Genomic DNA, 21,900 nt, shown 5'->3' with positions numbered 1-21,900 from the left:
CGAAATATAAACACATAAAAATGCCATTTCAAGTACTTACCTACTACTATTACACAAAAAATCTGGTAACTGAGTTTACAGATTGTATAATTAAACCTTAAATTAGTAGGTTTATTATTTACAAATACATCTGAAAATTGTTTGGAATTAATATAAAAAGGTTTTCATTTTCGGCACAAACTTGAACAGTTTTTCTCATTGTTTCTGCCTATAGATATATAAGACATATTTATTTAACATAATATCAGTTATGATAACAATACGCCGCAATTCCTTTATGAGCACAAATTACAGGGGATTTAAAGGGATAATCACGACTGGGCCTCAGTCAGGTCCCATCTGTGCATTAATTGAAACGCTTGAATTAATGTAAGCGCATTTGAATACCAGCTCCCTCTAATTCGCAAACTTCAAATTCATCGGACAATTCGCTATTCATCGCAGGGTTGCTCCAGTCAGATTTGGTGATTGGATTCGTGCTGACCTCAATTCGCCTAGGCGATAAATACCCACGGTTTTAATTTATTTTTAAGCTGTAGGTGTAACGTAAAAATTATGATGATTATTTAAGAAATTTTACAGATAAAAGAATACATTTAAATAGTTACACTACAAATTTACCAGAGATATTTGTGCGCAACAAAACATTACTTGTATGATACGTTAGTAATATAATCAATTCTACTCTTCTTAAATCCTTAAAGGAAAATTAGTAAGTTTTACTTTTGTAAATTCAAAAATATTTATTCAATTTTTAATGACAGTTTATTTATTAACAAGTTGTGCTTCGTAAATATTACTACATGTGCCAGCTGTTTCGCCTTCTGAAGTTATTTTCACACTGTCAAGTAAAACATATTATTATAATATTTTTTGGAATAACTTTATTGATAAAAACTTCAAATTGTAATATTTGATTATTGATGTTTGTTAGCGATGTAATATTTGGTTAGCGATTTCTAAACGAAAATCTGAAACAAAAAAATCAGAAAAGAATACGGTCACATCTAGGAATCGAACTCAGGACCCTTGCCTTGCCGGGGCACATTATTACTATATATTTAACTTACATAGTAATAATGTGCCCACTATTACTAAATATTATTAATATACAAGCATATTACTATATATTTAACTTGATAACAGTTAATTTTTTGATTTTATCTTCATTTTTAGGGTAGTTTGTCTCCGGATTTCTAGCCATAATTATTGTGTCTCGTTATCTATCTATATTTTTTGTTAAATTTTGGAATCCTTTTATGTGAGTACTACACAAGAGTTCCAACTGCTACCGACTATATGGAGCTACATAATCTCCAGTTGAGGTTTGCTGTGAAGTTGAAGAGTTTTATGGAAGGAGAGAAAACGGGGAAAAGGAAATTAGGTACCTTGCCATTTATATCTGGTCATCAAACACGGAAAAGTAAATTCAAGCCACGTGCAATATTTCGATTCTTAAGTTTTTCACTAGAGTGATACTGAAAAATCCTTTACATTTACCATTCTGTTACTGCAGCTGTAAAACAGAACATCTGTTTATTTGGCGTAGCGAAAACTCTTAAGCTAATAGCTCTATGTTTTAGTCAGAAATGTCCAGGTTAACGCATCTGTTTTAAATTCAGAATATCATAAACACCATGAAATAACCATGCAAGCCGTGCGGCAATGAAAAAAAAACGTTTAAATAACGGCTTATAGAAATAACACCTTAATCACACACCCAAGTGTATATGGAAACATATTTTTTATGTCCCTTTGATCTAAAGTATGAAGTTAAAATTTATGCAAATTAAATTCGTTCATCTGCTCATAGAATTGATTAGAGGTTCGTTCCTTGAACTATGAAATGACTTTACTACAAACTGAAACATATGTCAACAAGCTACAATTTAGAACCTAATCTGATTGATTTGGTACAAAGGCAGTGAATGTACTGAAACAGCTTGAGTATACACAGATACACGTTATACTGACAACTTCACACAATGCACCCATACACATTCAATAATTCTGTATTCACCGGTGAGTAAATTGATCACTCCAGTACACCCTCACACCTACACCAATAAAGCTTTCTTAGACTCCATAGCTTCTCTTTACTACAACAACCGTCTTATTTCGATTCCAATACCTTTCATGCAGCGTCTCTGAGTGCCGGAAATTCCATCATTAAATGAACTAACTTCACGACGTTCCATAATCAGTATTAATGTTTATTCGAGATGGGAGGGAAGGTAATTCAGGGATGAAAGGTAATTCACAATCAGAAGACGCGAATAATATGTCTATTTCAATATTCAAAACAACAGCAAATTATTTTCAGTATGAAGGGGGTAAATAAATCGTTTGTAATATTTCTTTAATCCTAATTTAATAAAATAAGAAAAAATCTTTAAATTTAAGCTTTCCTTACGTTATTCTATTTTTCACTAATTCGTTTGATATTTTAGAGAAAAGATATTACCTTAATTGCAATATTTCATTCCCTTATATTTATTAACATCGTTTCCTTCTCGTAAATAGGTTATGGTCAATATGTTTTTTTTTTAAATTTTATTTAATCTTTTTATACGACAAGTGTTTCTTTAACATTGCGTGCATTGAAATGTTTACATAAGGGTTATTAACAATGATTGCAAAAAAAATTACATTACAGTGGTTTACAATTGGATAAAATAAAAATAAAATTATTAACTGAAATTATCAGAAATAATTATACATATAAAAAAGACGATTAAGGATGGGTTTTTTCACAGAATTTTAAAAATTCATCAATTTTAATCGTTCGTTTTTGGTTTCTATAAAAGTCCTATTCTAGTTCTGTTATTATATCACTATAGGATAGGTGCTTGAGAGAACTAAAATAATGACAGAAATGGAAAAAATCTTTCACAGAACATAAAAATTAACATTAAATTTTGAAGAATTGTTCAAAGACTACTCTGTGACGCATCAAGTCAGTGAACCCATGCACCTTCCTTTCTACGAACATCTGTGAGGTGCTGCATTGCCAAGGGAGGCCGAACAGCGCCTTGTATACTGTTATACTGTACTCAGAGTGTGTTCATGATGCCTTGTGTGTTGCTTTTTCATAATTCGCTAATGTAAAAGCTCATGCAGTATGTCTGAAATAGTTGCTTCTTCATTGGAGGACTGCACCTGTAGAATCTCCTGGCGAGCATGTTGGCTCGCACGCTTAACACTCTTCTTTGACGTTGTATGTGTTTTTTGTCTTTTAGGTCATCAGTGACGACGTGCCCAGATATTTTATTTTGCTGCAGATTTTGAGATTTGCTCCGCCGAGACATATGGACGGAATGATAGCCGGACCAGTATTGGCTTTGAATATCGTCTATATATACGTTGAAAAGCAGTGGGGATATCCTCCTTGTCTAACGCCGCACTTTCGTTTAGCTGCTTCTGATGGGCTTTCATTCCATCTGACAATTTTTTCCTGCTGGTCGTACCATGTGCTCTATATATTGACAATTTGCGGTGGTACTCAGTTTTGTCAGATAGTTGGTCAGTTTTTGTCGTCACAACTTATTATGATTAACTCTGTCAAAAGCTTTGCTTAAATCCAGGAAGCAAGCGTATACCGTAGTTTTTCTGGCTTTGTAGTGTTCGATTGTCTGTTTTATTCTGTATATGGCTCTATCAGTAGAGCATCCAAGTTTTGAGTTAAGTTGGCGGCTTTTTGAAATTGTTGTTATTATGGTTTTATTATAACGGTATTATTTCCTTCGGAATGTGTCCGAGCCCGATCATGGCAGTAAAGAGAGAAGCGAGCAGTGTTGTTATCTACCCTAAGCACGCTTAACGTGTTCTATGATAAGTCCATCGTGACCTGCAGATTTAGATCCTGCCACGTTGCGTATTGCTCGCTGGAATATTTCAGCTTTCAGACGGCAGTTGCTCTGTTTGATGCCTTCGTACAGCAATCCGTATATCCATTATTTGTGGTTAAACTTGTGCGGGGTAAAAATTATTCCCGAAAACTTTAGTTACATCCTAATTTTCCAATTTTCCATCAGTATGGCTTGGTGCGGTATGTTTTTCTTTCAATACAGCATTGGTTTTCTTCCAGAAAGACGAAAAGTTCTTGCATGGAAAGCCGTTTGCTATTTGATCCATTTTATTCTGTTCGATGTTTCTTTGAAACTTTTTGTACTCTTTCTTAAAAGCGATCTACATTGTTTTCGAGCTTCCATGACCTTCAGTAGGTCATTCATTCTGCATTTCTTGACGTTTCACAATGTAAGGTAACCTGTTTATTCCAACCAGCTGTAGTCTTCCATTTTCTTCCATATGTAGGCCTTATTTCTATATTAAGCGCAGATATTGCTGTGGTACGTAATGCTTGTACAATTTTTTTATATAGATCATTGATGTGGGCTGCGTTTAACATGGAGCTGTCATCAGTTGCTATGTTGGTTTCACAAATTTTCTCATGTTGACCTATTGCTAATTGGGGATATTTCGATTAGGATTGCACTTGTGCTCGACTTCCGGACCACCATCGGCATGGATCAATAGCTATTGTACAGACCAGTCGGATTTGTAGTCAATAAATATGTTCAATTGTATATGTACTGCCTGAGATACGAGACAATGAACGAGCCACTTAGTTGTATTATGTGCATCGCTTACATATGTGTACCAGTCGGGCGGAAGCATGTCAATATCCGTAATTTGTAGTTTATATTATGAGCAGAATTATTTAAGCTCACGCCCAACCGGCGAATTTATCTCGGTATTAAAGTTTCCCAGGATTATAAAATTAGGGTTTTCTCTTTCCAAGATAATCATAGGCAATTTAGATAGATAAATATTCTGATCAATTATAAGTGTTGTCCACTGGCACATGTATACACACATGACAAGTAATGTTCTAGTGTCTAGTGTGAAATCAATCGCTATTTTTCTGGGAGTATGACAGTCGATCGTTACTGTGTTGAATGATTTCCTCCATAGTATAACTAGTCCCCCATACGGCCGTCATCTTAGTGTACCATTAGAGATGTCTACCGCTAAACTACCATAGCTCATAAATTAAAGGTAAATTTCGCTGACAAACACATTAATGTCTCTTATAAGAGAATAATGTCGTTTATAGTACACAATCAAAAATATTTTTTTCTCTTTTTACAGATCGGCAATTGATCGAAGTGATAATTCATTTTTTTTTATTTTTTTTTTATTTGGTACAATATTTTTTACATTTCAAGTTTTCCAGTAATGTTGGCCTCACTGGGTGGCTTGCCCGTGCTAAGGCCTATTTTGTTTTCATTCTTTCGTAGTTCGCTCGATAACTTCTCTGAATCTTCTGAATGCTGTGCCTTGAGGCCAGAAATCATGGTTCATTACAGTTTTAATGTCGTTTTGCTGGATCATAATCTTAAATATACTAAATTAGCTTTCTTATAAGGTTTTAGGATTTCAATATTGTGCAAAACGGGTAATATAGCCCTTGTACGGACGTGTCGCCTGCACAAGAGAAAACTGTAAAAATATAAGCACCGGCACACATTTACCTTTGTCCTGTGTAATGATTCAAATAAAGCACTTGAGGTATTTCATTTGAACCATTACAGAGTTATTTAAAATATCATAAAAATGCAGGGAATATCGACTATTGTAATATGTTTGCCTCAATGAATGCGTCTTGAGAAAGACGCTATATTCGAAATTTGTAATTTGCTTTTGAAAAGAACGCCTTTATAAAGGCGGTTGTTTTTATTGCGGATAAAACTCCTTGTATTCGTCCAAGGTCAGTCAGTAACGGCTCTGTGACATCGGGGCCAGTGAGCAGGACCGCACGCTGGAGGGAAGGCTCTCCGGGACTGGCTGGCAGGCGGGCTGGCAGGCGGGCTGGCAGGCGGGCTGGCTCAGTCGGCAACGTTCAGTCCCCTCGATCCAGGGAATATCGACTCTTGTATGTTTGCATAAATGAATGCGTCTTGAGAAAGACGATATATTCGACATTTGTAATTTGCATATTGAAAAGAACGCTTTTATAAAAGCGGTTGGTTTTTATTGCGGGTGCAACTTCTTGTATCCCTCCAGGCTCAGTCGGTAACGGCTCTGCGGGGCGCTGGCTGGTTCAGTAGGCAATGGCAGATCCTCTCTCCGAGGCTGGCTGTTGGGAAGGCTCAGTGAAGCCCGAGGCAGAGGCGCCGCGACGTCGGGGCGTCGTTGGCTTGTCGGTGAGCAGCGAGCTCAGCAGCAGGCAGTTGCAGTAGACAGCGGAAGTGGAGCGGGGGGGGGAACCGGGTTGAAATCAAACACAGCGTGTTGCTCTCAGGTAGCGAAGCGGGTCAGGCAGAGCGGACAGCGGTAGATGTTGCTCGGTCCAGGGCTTATGGCGGAATGGTGAAGGGACCGGTTTTTGCGGCGCCTTTATAAGATTCTATAGGACCGCGCCTCCGACCCTTGATTGTATTATGAAATTCCCGTAACGAGCTTGCTTTTTTCTTGCTATGAAGCTCGCCACGCTTGTAGGATTAAATCTGTTTATCTCAGAAATATAGGAATATTTTATAATATTAGACCTTATCTGCCTCTGTCGCCCTGCCAAAACCACATCGTCGCAATATTGTTTATTTAGTTATAATAAGACATATTCTACAAGATAAGTGGTCAAATCTCTGTAACATTTTCAGAGTTTCGCTGATTACATAATTATCTTACGTGTAACATATTTTATTTCTATTCGAGCTTATTTAATTAACATATAAGTATCTTTGTATATAATTATTTAGTTAACATTGTTTCCTATTATTACAGGAAGGGCTTGCAAATTTGTATTTTTTTACAAATCTCTTGGATACACGTGGGTCGCTCAAGCAGGTTTTGTGCTTAGCCAATCAGCGGCTGCCTAGCCAGAGTAAGATGGTTGCTTGAGTTGAAGCGAGACAACTGCCGTTTAGGTCCGAGCGATAAAATTTACCGTTAAACGGCAGGGCAGGTTTTTAAACATGAGTTACCTATATGTAAGGCAGGTTTATCAACATTAGTTTTATGGAAGGTTTTACATAGTTTTCGACAGTGGTAAATATGATGGCATTTTGTTGTGTTTTTTTATAATTGATGTACATTTTATATTGATGATGCTGATGACGTTCGATACAGCCCTATTGACAGGTTTGCTACTTTTTAATTTCCTACGTTAGTTCCTATGGCACGACTGTCTTACAGCCGTTTCTTCCGATGTTTATTTATAACAACTGTATAGTCCGGCGTATTTCGGTTGCCGCTATCGTAATTATGATTTACATTTGTCGGTGGCCGGATTAGCGCAGTTTCGATAGGTGGGTTCATTTTGCTTCGGGCCAGATCGCGAGCAGAATCTGTAGAAACGGTGGAAGGGCCCTCGTCGAACTATTTTTATGAACCTCCATGAGTGGCGGTAAGCGTTGCATATTTATTGAATTTTCGTGACTTGAATTGTTATCGTTTAAAATATTGAATAAATTTATGAAAGTACTCACATTTTCGGTGGTTGATTAGAGTGTTCTTGTGTGATTTGACAATTTCTTTTATTTGACTGAACTCGTGCTTTAAAGCGTTTGTATTGAATATTTTTGCCTTTCCGGCCATTTCGGCTTTCTTTGAGCAGTCTTGTGACGTCAATATGGTCAAAGTAACTGGAGGTAACTTGTTAAGATCACGGGCCACAAACGTTGCAAGTTGGTCTGGATCTGTTTCCTTCGTGGTCTTTATGCTATCTTCCGTCACCCTTTCTTGCGATGCGATGGCCAGGGACGGATTCTATTGGCAATTTCCACTTCGTCCTCGTGGAAACTAGTGGAACATATTTGTACAATGCACACTTCGTCGAAAACATCCACTTTTCTTTATATGAATATAAGTAATTCATTAATTACGATGCGACAGGCGCATTGAGTTGACATGTTAAAATAGCGGTTATAAACGCGACCGGTTACAATAAAAAATAATACTGGTATATTTTCATTTAACTATTTAAAAATCATGTTTCACTGTGTTCGTACACGCTAATTTCCAAAATTACCCATTTCAATGAAATTATGAGTATATGTAAGGTTGGTTCAAACTTGAAATAAATTATAGTTTTGGACCAAAAAAAATTTTTTTTCAGATTTCTCATTCAAAAAAAAATATTCAACCATACATTTTAACTTCTTAACATAGCGGTCTATGACAGGACAACGTCTTATATTATAAAAGGCATTTGAAATGGTTGATTTAAATTCTAACCGGTTTCTAATCTTAATATATAAAAAAAAATCAGCCTGCGTATGTTTGTGCTCGCAAAACTCCAAAAGCGGTCAATTAACATCGCTGAAGATTTCAAAGTTTGTTGTTAATAGTGCCAGGAGTGTTTAGAGGTGTTTAAATGGTAGAAGTCGGGGACGCCCGAGAAATACGCTATGTCTCTTCACCGTAATGAGATACTGTGTAGAATTAAAGTCGAAGTAATGTAAATTTTAACGGTTACATTGTGATATACAGTAGTGAATGGTAGAAAAAGTTAGAGACGCCCAAGGAAGACATTAGCAATAGTGAAGCATAGCGGGTGATCCAGCTGTATTATTATAAAAGAAGCATAGGTCGTTTATATATTTTTTTAAAAGTGAAGTTACGGTTTTTTTACTAATTCCCTGCACAAAAAGAATGTGTTTTCCAAATATCTTTTTATTATTTCTTTCAAAATTATAGACGTTTCAAGACAAAATATTTCGACAAGTTTTTTGTTAATTTTTTCACTTTTGATATTAAAATGTTATTATTTAAAAACGTAAATGTTGGTTTGAGATACAAACATCTCAACATTTTTAAAATTGTATTTTTTTACCATAACTCTTAAAATACTTCGGATAAATTCCGAAAAGTTTCTAATCTTATTAATTAATAATATTATCTAATTAGTTTCTAGTCTCAATAGGTAAAAATATTTTCAAAATAGTTTCTAATCTTATTAGGTAAAAATATTAAAATATATCAGACTGAAGAGTTAAAATGGATCGCCTTAAGAAAGTACTATATTGATGTCTGAGGGTCCACACAGTACCTATCATTTTTATTAACCCGTATTACATAAAAAAATATTTTCTTTAGTAATTTAGAGGGCAATTTGTCTTTTGTTTAAACAAAGCGCTGCAATTGAGCGGACGAAAGTTCTAGACTTTGACGACTTACTGCCTTAAAGAAGGTTAGTTCTTCACACAATAAACAATGTCTTCCTCTATTGCCTCTGTCTTAGCGGAGTTTTTTGCGCTAAGCTAATTTGGCCTGGTCTCGCCTGTCAGACTAAATTACTTCCGGCCATTTCACACGGAGTTTCCAAGATTAAAAACCTTCGGTAGCCGACAGTGGTATGCCATCACTCCGGTCCTCGGCAATTTACTTTCTCTACGAACATTAGTGTAAAAAGTATTGTTTGGAGGAGTTACTTACTAATGCGCCTGGCAAAGGGTTAATTATTAATACAGTTTGTTCAACGTACACTTAGCTCGAATTAAAGGGGGCGTCAGTTATAATTAGACATTTCCATCTACATTAGGTGCCTGCTGCCTATATCAGACAGATAAGCGGATGTTTTAGTGTCAATATTATATTACTAGAAGCTCTGTGAACATTAGACGTCCCGTCCAAAAAGTATGTTTCCAATTTTCTCTTATTTAATCAGTCAAAACCAAAATTTCCTCTGAAATCAAAGGATTTCTAAGAAGGTACTTAAATACCTACGTATTTAGGGTGGATTTTTTCAATTTTCAACATTTCTTCAAATTTCAAAGTTAATTTTTTCAAGTTATGTTATTATCACAGTTCTGTCAAGCAACTCGCTTATAATGATATAATAACAGAACTTGAATAGGACTTTCACAGAATCCAAAAATGAACGTTTAAATTTGATAAATTCTTAGAATTCTGTGAAACAACCCATCTTTTAATAAAACTTTTATGCAACATTTTTGAAATTTCAAATAAGGAATAATGAAATAATTTTTCCAAAGAAACATCAAAGATCATTCTTTGTTCAAACTTTCTTCATGCGATAATATTTAAAAAAAACACTCATAATAAAGTCCAAATAAAAATGATTTCATATTTGAAAAACGAATCTTTAGGAACAATTTAAACGGCCATCATTTTGAACCGCATCCGGAACCTACAAAAAAATTTACAAAAAATGCTAAGCGGTCAAGTTAAAACAGGAGTAAGCTACGCTTTAACATACGTTGTGACTTCATCTGTAACTCCGGTACAATGAACTCTTCGATTTGTTTTAAATTTATAATTTTCCAAAGTGAAAATGTTTATTTGGAGAATTCAGACATGTGATAAAGTACCTACTAATAATAAGTATTTTAATGTTTTCGACGGAAAATTATTTTAATTGCCATTCTCAAAATTGGAACTGATTTATCGAGAATTCAGAATATATTTATTGATGTATTATATTTTCATGACACATGAGACAAAAATATGGTTGAAATTTTTTACCTGCAATTAGTCCGATTTTACCTCCAACGCTCCCAACACACAACACGTTTGAACAAGATGTACGCAGAAGTGCTTTTATGACTATTCCGTGATTTTCATGGGTCTGAACTAGTTACAATATTTTCATATATATATTCTCTTAAGTCGTAAGATTGGTTTTAATGTAAACAAAAGCACGCATTATTTTGTTTATTTTTTTAAGAAAACCGAATTTAATTTATTTTTTGATAAATCAAAAGACGATAAGATTATTTGGATACCTACATCGTTTATAAAAATGAAGTGTTACGAGAATAAAACTATAAGCAAAGTTAAATATGAATGTACCTATATAAGTCTTCAAAATAGCTTATTAATCTAAGAAAGTAATTACGAGTGACTGCGAATAAGTATGAGAAACCTGGGCGTAGATATTTTCTCTTTTATTCAGTATACTAGCACTACAGTGGCGTGTGACATTTTATCCTATCTGTTGACTCTGGATGTGAGATCTAGATGAGAGTAACTACAAGTGACTACGAGTATGTTTAAGAAACCTGGACGTAGATATTTTCGTATACTAGTAGTACAGTGGCGTATGACATTCCATCCCATTTGTTGACTCTGGATGCGTATCTGCGGAGAGTAATTGTTTATTAATTTGAAATAGTAGAGTATTAAATAAGCTTAGCATTTATCAAAATCAAGGTGACATTTTTCTGACCGTATTTCGTATGCTTTACAAAAAAAATTTAAATGTTGAATATCCTCAAAAAATTTCTTGAGAGTTTTCTCTAAAAACTAAAGTAAAAAATGAAGTACAATAGGATTTTAGTTTATTTTTTCACAATAACTAACTTTCGTGTTTTTTTTAAGTTTTATTAATAATATTTGTTTACGTTTATTTAAAAAAAATAAAGATGTAAAATTGCTATTATTTTTCTCGTCTCCTAAACATGTTTTTAACCACTATTTAAATAAGATATGCCAGGTTATTAAAATAATTAATGTTCTTGCCGTAAAGTAGCGCTCATTCAATCCTATACGGCGCAAATTCGAACTAAAAGCTTTTTTTTAATATTTCAACAGATGTCGATAATGATGAATACACACTTCGAAAAATAAATGACTGTAATGAAATATAAATGGCAACAACGCATTACAATGTTGCCCTAACTTCAGTTTGCCATGCTCGGAATTTTATTTATTTAGTGATAAAACCTTAAAAAATAATAACAATCATGGTATATTTTTCCCGGTGAGTTTAAAAATTTCATTTCGGGAAAGACAACATTAACAAAATAAATAAAACTATTTTTTTACATAAGAAAACGAATTTAAAAGGGAGTCCATGAGCAGTGTACAAAGATTTCCTAACAGACTTAGCAGAATAATTCCCCATAGACGAGCGGCGCGTATGCTACGCGCAAAAGACTTGAGTCGCTTGTAAGTATCTCAGTGCACGAATGGCCTTACCTTCTTAACTTCTAAGCCATGTAAAGCTCTAAAAATGAAGGCCACATATTGTTTCATTGAGTATTTAGTCTTTTCCATAACTTCTTTTGCGTTTATTATTATTTTTTAGTTTATTGATATTATTTCAAAATAACATTTCATCGATAATCAGGCATAAAACATTAACTTTTCAGACAATTTATCCCCATTTACCATTACTATTTCAGCAACTGTTAATACCGGATAAGAAATATTCAGTAAATTTAACACAAAAGAAGGTTGGATTTCCCGGTTTTTATGAATTAACATTTTTGCATTTCACCCTCGCTTATCACCGGACAGATCAGGTTATTTATGTCTTGGAATTTGAAAGTTATAATTAAAGTTGTATTATCTTAGCAGACAGAGGGTTTTGTGGAATCCCCTCATCACGCATCGTCCAATAACTTAAAATTTATTATTTTAATTTTACACACTTTTTTTCTTGAGTTGGTGATGAGATCGGAGCGTTAATCAATTGATTTTGTCATACAGTTAATTATAACGTTTTTTGAACTTTCCTACTATTTTGGTTTTCATTTTTCTAGTGAATTTAAAGTCATAGAAATAAAAAATATGTTTAATTTAATAATAATTTAATTTTAACTAAAGGGAAAAAAAACTAGAAAATAAACTTATTCTGAGAAATAATATAATATGTACCTACATACATTTTAATTTGGTATGGATGTATTCTAAATTTATTTAATATTCAAATGATAATACTATGCACATAAAAAATGTCAAGAAATGTATTAAAAAAAAATATATATAAGTTTTTTTTTTAATTATACATTATAACAAATGAATTATTTTTTGCTACTTTAAATTTGAATTATTTACCTTTTAGTAAAAATGTTTTTTTTAATCTCGATATTTTTAGATTCGTAAAACTCAGCCGTTCAATTAATTTTCAGTGGAATAATGCTAACTTATTTAGTGAATATTCTGAGGCTGAAAAAGTGAGAAGAAAAAATATGAGGAAAAAAGGTAGGAAGTACATACCTGGCTATTCAGGTGTACACATTTATCATTTTAAGGAATATCTTTCACCAAAGCAATGCTAAGAGTTTGTTTCGCTTTAGTAATAACAAAATTCATTTAAAAAACATTAGTATACATAAACAATGACTCATATAAATCATATTTAAATGAGCAGAAATCTTTATATATTTATTTTTTTTCCGAAGTTTCATCATTTATGTACAAAGCTTCTTATTTAAACTCTTATAAGTTTATCAATGTTAAAAAAAACTTTCTCTCTTTTGCTTCCCCACTGATTTGATTTCACCTTATAATGCTGCGGTTACAAAGTGTTTTATATACAAATGAAGTTTCGACACCTTGGGTCCGACTTCCGTTACTTTACGGCGCCAATCGTTAGCCTTCCGGCGAGTTATTTAAGGCTGTGTATTTCACTTGGCGATAAATAGCAGCGAAAGCGGCGGGACTGTAAAAAACGCACGTACTACAAATGGGCGTTATTTACATGGGTAGTTGCCGAAACGCCTCCCTGGCACGATCCCTGAATGATCTACATTCACCGACATATTACTTCGGCCACGGATATTATTTACTTTATAATTTTATAAGTAAAACCTTTTTAAACTACAAAAAGTATATCTAGTTTATTATCAGGTCAATTGCAACAACATAACGGTGCTTGTACTCAATACTTAAAATGAATACAGCATAAGTCTATCTGCAATTATTATATCTTATCTTGATATATTAAGTTAAATCATTATTTAAGACCCAAATATCATTTTAGAGATGACGTTATGATTTGAAAAATAGTTGCATTGACCTAGAAAATAAATATTTTTTTCAAGATTTGATCAAACAGATTTCTGTTTCATACCTCGTAACATGAGATATTGATTCCTCCCGCCCCGCCTGAAGCATGCGATTCTATGAATGAATTATGAAAGGTCCTCTAAAATATAATTAATTCCCCTGCCGATGAATTCGCTCGATGGGTTCACTGTCTGAGTGAAATCGCCGGTGGAAACTGAAATATCTATTTATGGTTAAAGAAAGTAATTTTTATTAGTGGATCTTAATCTGGAGCAGATATTTTCGATTTATATTTTTTTGTAATGCTGTCATAAGAAAAAAATATCAAAGCACATTATTTCTTTTTTTTTACAAAGTGTATTTTTTTAATTCCGTTTATACACATTCCATTAAAAACCCGACCGACCTTGAAGATAAAACATTTTAATACTTTATATCTTAAAAACGTTTGGCTAATCCATATCATAAGATGTATCAATTGACATTGGCAGGATCCAGATAAGACTGCGAACAGGATACTCGCAACAGCCTCCTAAATGGCCAAGGACGGGGTGAAATCTCACTATGTGCGGAGATGAGAGCAGATGGGGGTGGGGGGGGGGGGAAGATTGAGCCGTAAGAGATATTGGTAACGTGGTTAATTGACATTGTGGCCTGGTGTGAAACTCTATATTGCTCTGAGTTTGTTGACGTAATCCATTTATTTAGTCATGTGTATTATAGGGTTGTGCTTGATGGTTATAAAAGTCATCCTTATACCCTACATTATATACTGATGCGTAGGGGAGGGATGGATTAGGATAATAAGATAAATGAGCATATGGAAATTCAATTCTTTCCGCTAAAGGCCGCTAAAGCAATAAATATAATCAAAATTTAAAATACTTCATAAAATTTCGAAGTTAATTTTTAAATTTTGTCAAAGTTGTATTCAAGTTCAGTTAATATTTTAGTTCTGTGAAGAAATGATATAATAACAAAACTTAAAAATGAACTCATAATTATAAGCAATAATTAGTCTTTAAAATATATCCATAAATATTGAAAATATCTGAATAAATACGCCTGTCGGCGGCATTTATTTTTACTCAGGAGATATTTTTAATTTGAATGGATATTTCTAGCAACTAATTATTGCTTATAATAATTTTTTATTCTTTGTGCTATGCATAAAAAATCTTGGCTTATAAACATTAGTTATTCATTAAAAAAATTAACTTTAAAATTTGATGATTTGTTTAAATTCTGTGAAACAACTTTTCCTAAATGTTGTCCGTAATAATTACTATTAAAGAGATAAAATCAGTATGACAATTGTTTTAAAGAAAGCATTTTTGCTCTGAAACTGAATTTGTTTAACAACATCAATGATTTATTCAGGAAATACAAATTTGTTTTAAGAAGTACTTCAAGTTATGCTCAACTTAAGACATCGTTTTTCTCTTACCACGTATTTAAGTTGTTTACATCGATATGAAGCAAAATTTAATAGATGAATCTTATAATAATGCTTACTCCTTAATCTCACCAAATATTATTATTTGTTACCTTAGCGAGGTTAGAAATGAGGACACAAGATTTAAAGGTTTATTGGTTGTTTAGACAAGGTTAGGTGAGACTAAAATAAAGATATCTTTCGGTGGTTAACATAACTACTATGACACACGCATTTTAATTTGGGTGGCGATGAAATATACTAATACACTACTGAAACTAAATATCTTTTCGTTTTATGTAAAATCACAACACTAGGTAGCACCGCCAGATTTGTGATGTTAGTTGGTCTTAAAATATCCATCTGCAGTTAGTTTAAGAAACCATTATAATATTAAAAAAATTTAATAGAGCTTTTTTTGTGCAAAATCACCTCAAGGGCGCTGTATTCACAATCTCAAATAAATAATTGTACTCAGAAATAGGTTAGCATGGAACTCAGGTGACAATTGAATAAATTGAATATTTACAACCACTTTAAACAGCACAAAAAAGAATATTATAAACAATTCTATTTAAACCAAATAAATATTTATCAGAAATGCTGTTTAAAGAATGTTAAGTCAGAAAACAGATTGCAATATACTTCTGCCGTGCAAATTTACAAATATAATACTGTAAGTAGTAGTCCACCCTTTGAAACTAATGATTAAATATAAGTGACTGCTAATAAACTCTGACAAACATCAATTATGGCTGAAAATTAATTTCGTAGTGTTCGTACGCTTTTAAAATTATTGTTCTTTGTGATTATTAATTAATTCTCTATCGGGTACATTACAAAAGTCAGTAGGTACCGAATCTAGTGTTTGAATAACAAAAAATAAGCCTATATTCTGCGTCTGTGGGTTTTTCAATTTGTTAGTTTGGCACAATACGGCTCGGCCCGCGAGAGGTTTAGTCAACAGGCTGCTTCAGCCGCCCTTCGCCGCGAATAATATTAAGCAAACAGAGAGCGGTAATGGAAAAATTTGTCCCGAAGTCATCACGAAACTCGAATTTACCCTCCAATCACCAGCATACTCTGCTCTGTAAATGTTTGGCGGTGTTAACATTTTAAATGTGATGTCGGGAAACAAAAAATTTCGAATTTCAAATGCGAATATTATAATTGTGAAATTTAAAAAAGTTTACTGAGTCAGAGTTTTCCATTGGTCACATGTAAGGGGGGTGTAGGAGTTTTGGGGTATTTTAACGAAGAAAATGTGAAAATTGGTCTTGAAGAGACCTGTGTTTTACGTAGGAAACTCAACTCAAACTAATGTAGGTTGTTACCTGTTTCTACTATACTAACACCATTGTGGAAATAATGTGTAGTTATGAAAACGCTCCTGAATATAGCAATATAGTAACTGTGTAAAGTTCATTTTTGATAAAATATGGATATAAAGTATTCTTATTCAAAATAAACTAATGTGTCATTTTTTAAAGACATTATCTACGCATTTGTTGAGCCAAAGCGTTACTTATAAGACATTCCCTCGTTAGAAAAATATTGCAAAATATGCTCGAAAAAGTATTAAAAGAGATTTTATTAAATAATTTAATATTTTATAGATTTGAAAAAAATTACAGTGTTTCTTTAAATCCTACTTTAGAATTTTTTTCACTATTTTAAATAAGTCATTCTTTATTGAATTTTTCGCTTACGTATCTCATTTACAATATATTTTTTCTATCTTAGCGGGCTACCCCTAACATTCGTTTTTACATATCTCTCTTTCAAAACATTTTCTTCTTCTTTTTGAACGCATAATACGAAGCCTTAATAGTACTTATATGATATTATTATTATTATATATCTCAATAACAAGTCGTAAAAATAACCCACGCTCATGCTTTATCTCTTTTGAGACTGCCAACGGGATAATATAAGATGAGTATAAATACATGACTACCTATACAACATTTGTATCTGTCAGCTTTAACAACACGTGTTGAAAAACGAGAATATTATATGATTATTATTTTTTTTTATTTTTATTAAAAGTATACAATACAGAATATAGTATATTATATAAAGCATCGTACTCCCAGGAGTTAATAAACTCATTGCGGGAATGATACGCATTACATGAAACATATAGTTGTATGTATTAAATGGACATATGATGGGACATACACAACATTATTATTTCAGATAGTCATTAAAAAGTTGAAGTTTGAGCATGTTAGTTTGGATCTTTTTACATTGACTTGCACATTTGATCTCGTTTGGTAGTTGATTATATTTTGTGTGAGCTATGTATTCTAGGGATCTTAGTCCATATTTTGTTGATTTGATTTTTGGTATATGAAGTTTGTTGTGATTTCTTGTGTTGTGTTGGTGTACGTCGCAATTGTAATAGAGTGTAGTGTTGGAATGTGCCGAGTGTTGAATTACTTGTAATATAGTTTTCGTTATTTCAAAAGTGGGAATGGTATTAAAAGGAAGTATTTGGGTGTTTCTGTAGATGTCTTTGACATGTGTGTCCCAAGGTAGACTGAAAATATTTCGCAGGGCTCTATTTTGGACGACTTGGATTTCTGAAATCATTTTTTTTGTAGCAAATCCCCAGATTCCGGCGAGATATATTAGATGTGAGTGAATCATAGCATGGTAAATCGATTTTAATAGAGAGGGAGGAAGTAACCCGCGAAGTCTATATAAAATATGATATGGGAAAAGAAACTAAACGTAATGTTTAATGTGGAAAACGCATGAAGACTGTAACGAACGAAACCGCATGAACGCATGTGAGAATGCAAACAAAATAAAACGTTTCTTATCACGGTTCTTATAGATAGCATTCACTATTCAGTTCAGACTTCGAAGAATTTTTGTAAGGACCGTCAAAATGAACAATCGATGTACATTGATATACAATCAACATGCACATCCTTATTATTAAATTCTTGTAAAAAAATATTTTCGCTCTCCGTGATCGAACCTGTAACTTTCTGATAACTAGTCGATGCTTTGCCCACTACGCTTTGAATGCAACGACCCAAAACAAAGAAAATGAATTATTTAGAGCATTACGACAAATATAGAGCTGTGTTCAGTTATTATTTTTTGTTACGGCCTGAGCTTTGAAATTAAATTGTCGTAGCATTTTTGAATAAGTAATGAAGTATTAAAAATGTTACAATAACAAAAAGGGTTTTATAAAAAATTTCATAAAGTAAGAAAGTTTTTCATTTCACTAAGGGAATAAAAAAACAGTAGTTGCCTTTGTGAAACGTTGCCGTTAAAGTAGGTTTTAGCTCTGGGAAGTTTTCTTTCAAGATATCAAACCCCTCTCTTCAAACTAACATTTTCAATTAAAAGTGCAAATGCACAAAGTCCATTATTTTTAAAGTGTAAAACTGCAATTACAAGAACATTTAGAATGTTCTCCTCTATACCTAAATATTTATTTCGCATATCACTCGAGATCAACCATTAGGAAAATACATTATTTTCTAACCCTAAAAACGTAGTCATATGATCTTTCAGAGACTACTCTTTATTGAACTTAAATTTTTTGAACGATATGCATTACACATAATTTTGTAATCTTGAAGACCTTTATATCTTGAATAGACCCTTTTAATAGATACAATTTAATATAAATAAATACCTTTCCTCATATAACAAGATAACAAATTTTGACGGATCTTCACAAAACTATTGTTTTAAATGTACTTACGAATATTTATTAATACGCATTTGGATCAAAATTCGCTGACTTGTTATATAACTTACGCATAAAACATAAATATATAATAATAATAATAATAATAATATATTTATTCCACGATGTGGGGAGGTGAGTGCAATCCCACACATCCCATAGAGGAAAAAAATAAAGCAGCATTGATAATTGTCTGTCAAAAATACCTTAAACGAATAACAATAAGAAATTAAACTCACTTATTATTAACAAGTTAAGTAAATAATTTCATAAAATCTGTGTTTATTTACATAAAGAAGAACGTCTGTGGCTTATGGCCGTATGGTAGACACCGCTTTGAGTTTGATGAAATTTTACACACTTCACCTTAAAAAGAAAGAACCACCTTAGAAAGTCAGTTTCTAAGTCTGATTTCGAAATACACGTTGTGAAACCCGGGCAAAGCTGTTGACTTTAGCTAATACCCAGTAAAAATCTGTAGGTTCAAATACAAATAATATGACAAATCAGTAGAAAATCTCCTAAAAATAAAATTTTAGTTTTAATGATATATCTCTTTTGAAGAGGAATCGGGTCAATATTATTCAGCAGCATGAGCCCCTATTGTTGGGGATCAAAAGACGATCAATGTTTCCATCTCTAGAATCCGAGAGGAAATAAAAAGGACTTAACGCAGGTCGGGCCGAAAGGTAGTATTCATTTTATTTTGTAAACACTTCTGTTTGTGCTGTACATTTACTTTTGAAAATGCAAGCATTCTTTTGAACAACTGAAAACTACCCTATGTTTGTATAAATCATTCCATCGCGCAGAATAAACATGAAATATTTTAGATATTTCGATAGTAAAAGAGCGTGCCTATTTACATTCGATGCATGCAAAAATTCCGAGTATTTCCAACGAAAATTCAAAATACTTGCCTCCCTCGAGGTGCATGTTTACAAACCTTTTCCAATTTCGTCAGCGATGCTGTGATGACATAGTTAACTGATACAATCACGAAACTCAACCACAATTCCAATTGGGAAAAGTCAAGTTATTTTAAAAAGTATCGTTTTAGCTATCGATAAGTGATTGTAAGACATTGGAGAAATATAAAATAACGGTTCTTTTAAACACGTAAGCAAAAACTGAAAACTTGAAATGAAATTTCTGGTAAATTAGTTTGATTTAAGTATTTTTAGTTACTAACATGTTTTACCGACTCGTGGGATGACGTGATTAATTATATTTTATTTAATATCCCGTGGACTTCGTTCAAAGTTGTTCGTAATATTTAAAGTTTTATTTTCTACAACATTACTACCAATATTACATTTTTTATTTTTTTTTAATAAATTTCAAATAAATCAAATTTAATAATGTTATAATAATTATTAAGTTCTGCAAGTATTTGTTATTTTTACAGTTTTTTAATGTGACTTTATCAAACTGACAGTTTGATAATGGCCTCAAAAGCCGAAACAGCTGTCACATTAAAAAACTGTAAAAATAACAGAAATACTTGCAGAACTTAATAATCATTATAACATTATTAAATTTGAATATTTTTTATTTATTTAAAAAAATTAAATGGAGTTCTACAAATTAAACACCAAAACAATAAATATACAATATTACATCATTAACATCTCCAATACAACCATATATTTAAATACTCATTTATGTATTCAATACGTCTGTCTCGATACAAGTATATCGTAGTGAGGCAGATATCGAAAAACAACTGTAAAAAAATTATATAGCTGAATAAAAAAAAAACCTAAGAACTGAAAAGGTTAGTTTTATATGTATAAGTATTTTATTGACGCTTAACTTTTTATGATTTAATTAGGTATTCGCTGTAAATATGAACAATTCATTCAAACGAGTATTCAGTAGTACTGGGTAGGAATGTGTTACTTTTTATAAATGGATAAGATATATACCTATTACTTAAATGAATTTCCTGTTCGTATTTTCACCTTATTTTCAAATTCACTCCATTCGAACAACTTTGAATTACATAACAGTGTTTATGCATTCGGCTTATTAATACAGAATGTAAAGTAAATATTTAAAAATACAGTTTTCATAAATAATAATGTGGCACGTGTTGCAAGAGGGTTAGCGAAGTTGCAGCATGGCCCCCGTGCAGTGTAAATGTCGGTATACTGGATAAAACAATATTTATTTTGTATGGGATCGAATATAGAACGTAATTCTTCTGTGCAGCTTCCGTTGCACGCTCGATGAGTTTGATCAATCCGAGTTTCGACCATTTTTTTATAAACTTGTTTATTTACTCACAAAATACCGCAATTATTGGGGATGTCATTGTTTCTCTGGCTCTTGACGGGAGAGAGCAGTTGGTGCTCTTGTGCGGCACTCACATAATTATGACAATCTGAAAAAACAAAACAAAACCTTTTTTTAATGAAAAAGCTTATTTCAAAGCATGATGACTGACAATGTACAAATTCTAAGAAAACTGCACAAATATCATGGTCCTAGATCTAATATTCGCGGTCACACTAAGTTGCGTGTACGAGTTCAGTCGAAGAGATATTGTACAATATTTTAACATAAATGCATTTTCGATTGTCTCTCTATGAGAACATTAAAACTAATATCTTTTATTTCTTTTAAAAATAGTGTAAACTTCTTCATTAATTGCAAAATTACTTTGTAGCGTCATTTACATAAAATAATAGTGAAACCGGTCGGTGGCCGAGTAGACATCGCGTTTGGATCCCACCTAGGCGTAGCGTGTTCAATTCCTCGGGTGGCTAAGTCCTCCATCACAACACAAACAACATTTTCCGCTTACTGTGGTGATAGTAAGAGATTTTCAAATAGTGTCAGGTTATTCGTAACCCGGGAATCTTTGTCTTTTTTTAAGAAGTAAAATAAAAATAAATAAATAAACATTTACGAAAAAAAATAATATAGGATCACAGAATCAAAATTCAAGACTCGCCGACTAAGTTATATAAAGTTTAAAACCCTATTT

General features: G+C 32.7%; 1 protein-coding gene across 1 annotated transcript in view; it reads left to right on the top strand.

Moving 5' to 3' along the window:
- The window catches only part of LOC149420992 (protein O-mannosyl-transferase Tmtc2-like), a 491,943-nt gene that overhangs the window by 7,487 nt on the left and 462,556 nt on the right, over nucleotides 1-21,900 (top strand). The window lies entirely within an intron of this gene.

This window comes from Hesperophylax consimilis, chromosome 9 (assembly GCF_061612785.1).
Source record: "Hesperophylax consimilis isolate HC1 chromosome 9, BYU_Hcon_1.0, whole genome shotgun sequence".
Lineage (NCBI taxonomy): Eukaryota > Metazoa > Arthropoda > Insecta > Trichoptera > Limnephilidae > Hesperophylax > Hesperophylax consimilis.
Note: the sequence above shows the minus strand (reverse complement) of the source record. Positions and strands in the feature narration are given on the sequence as shown.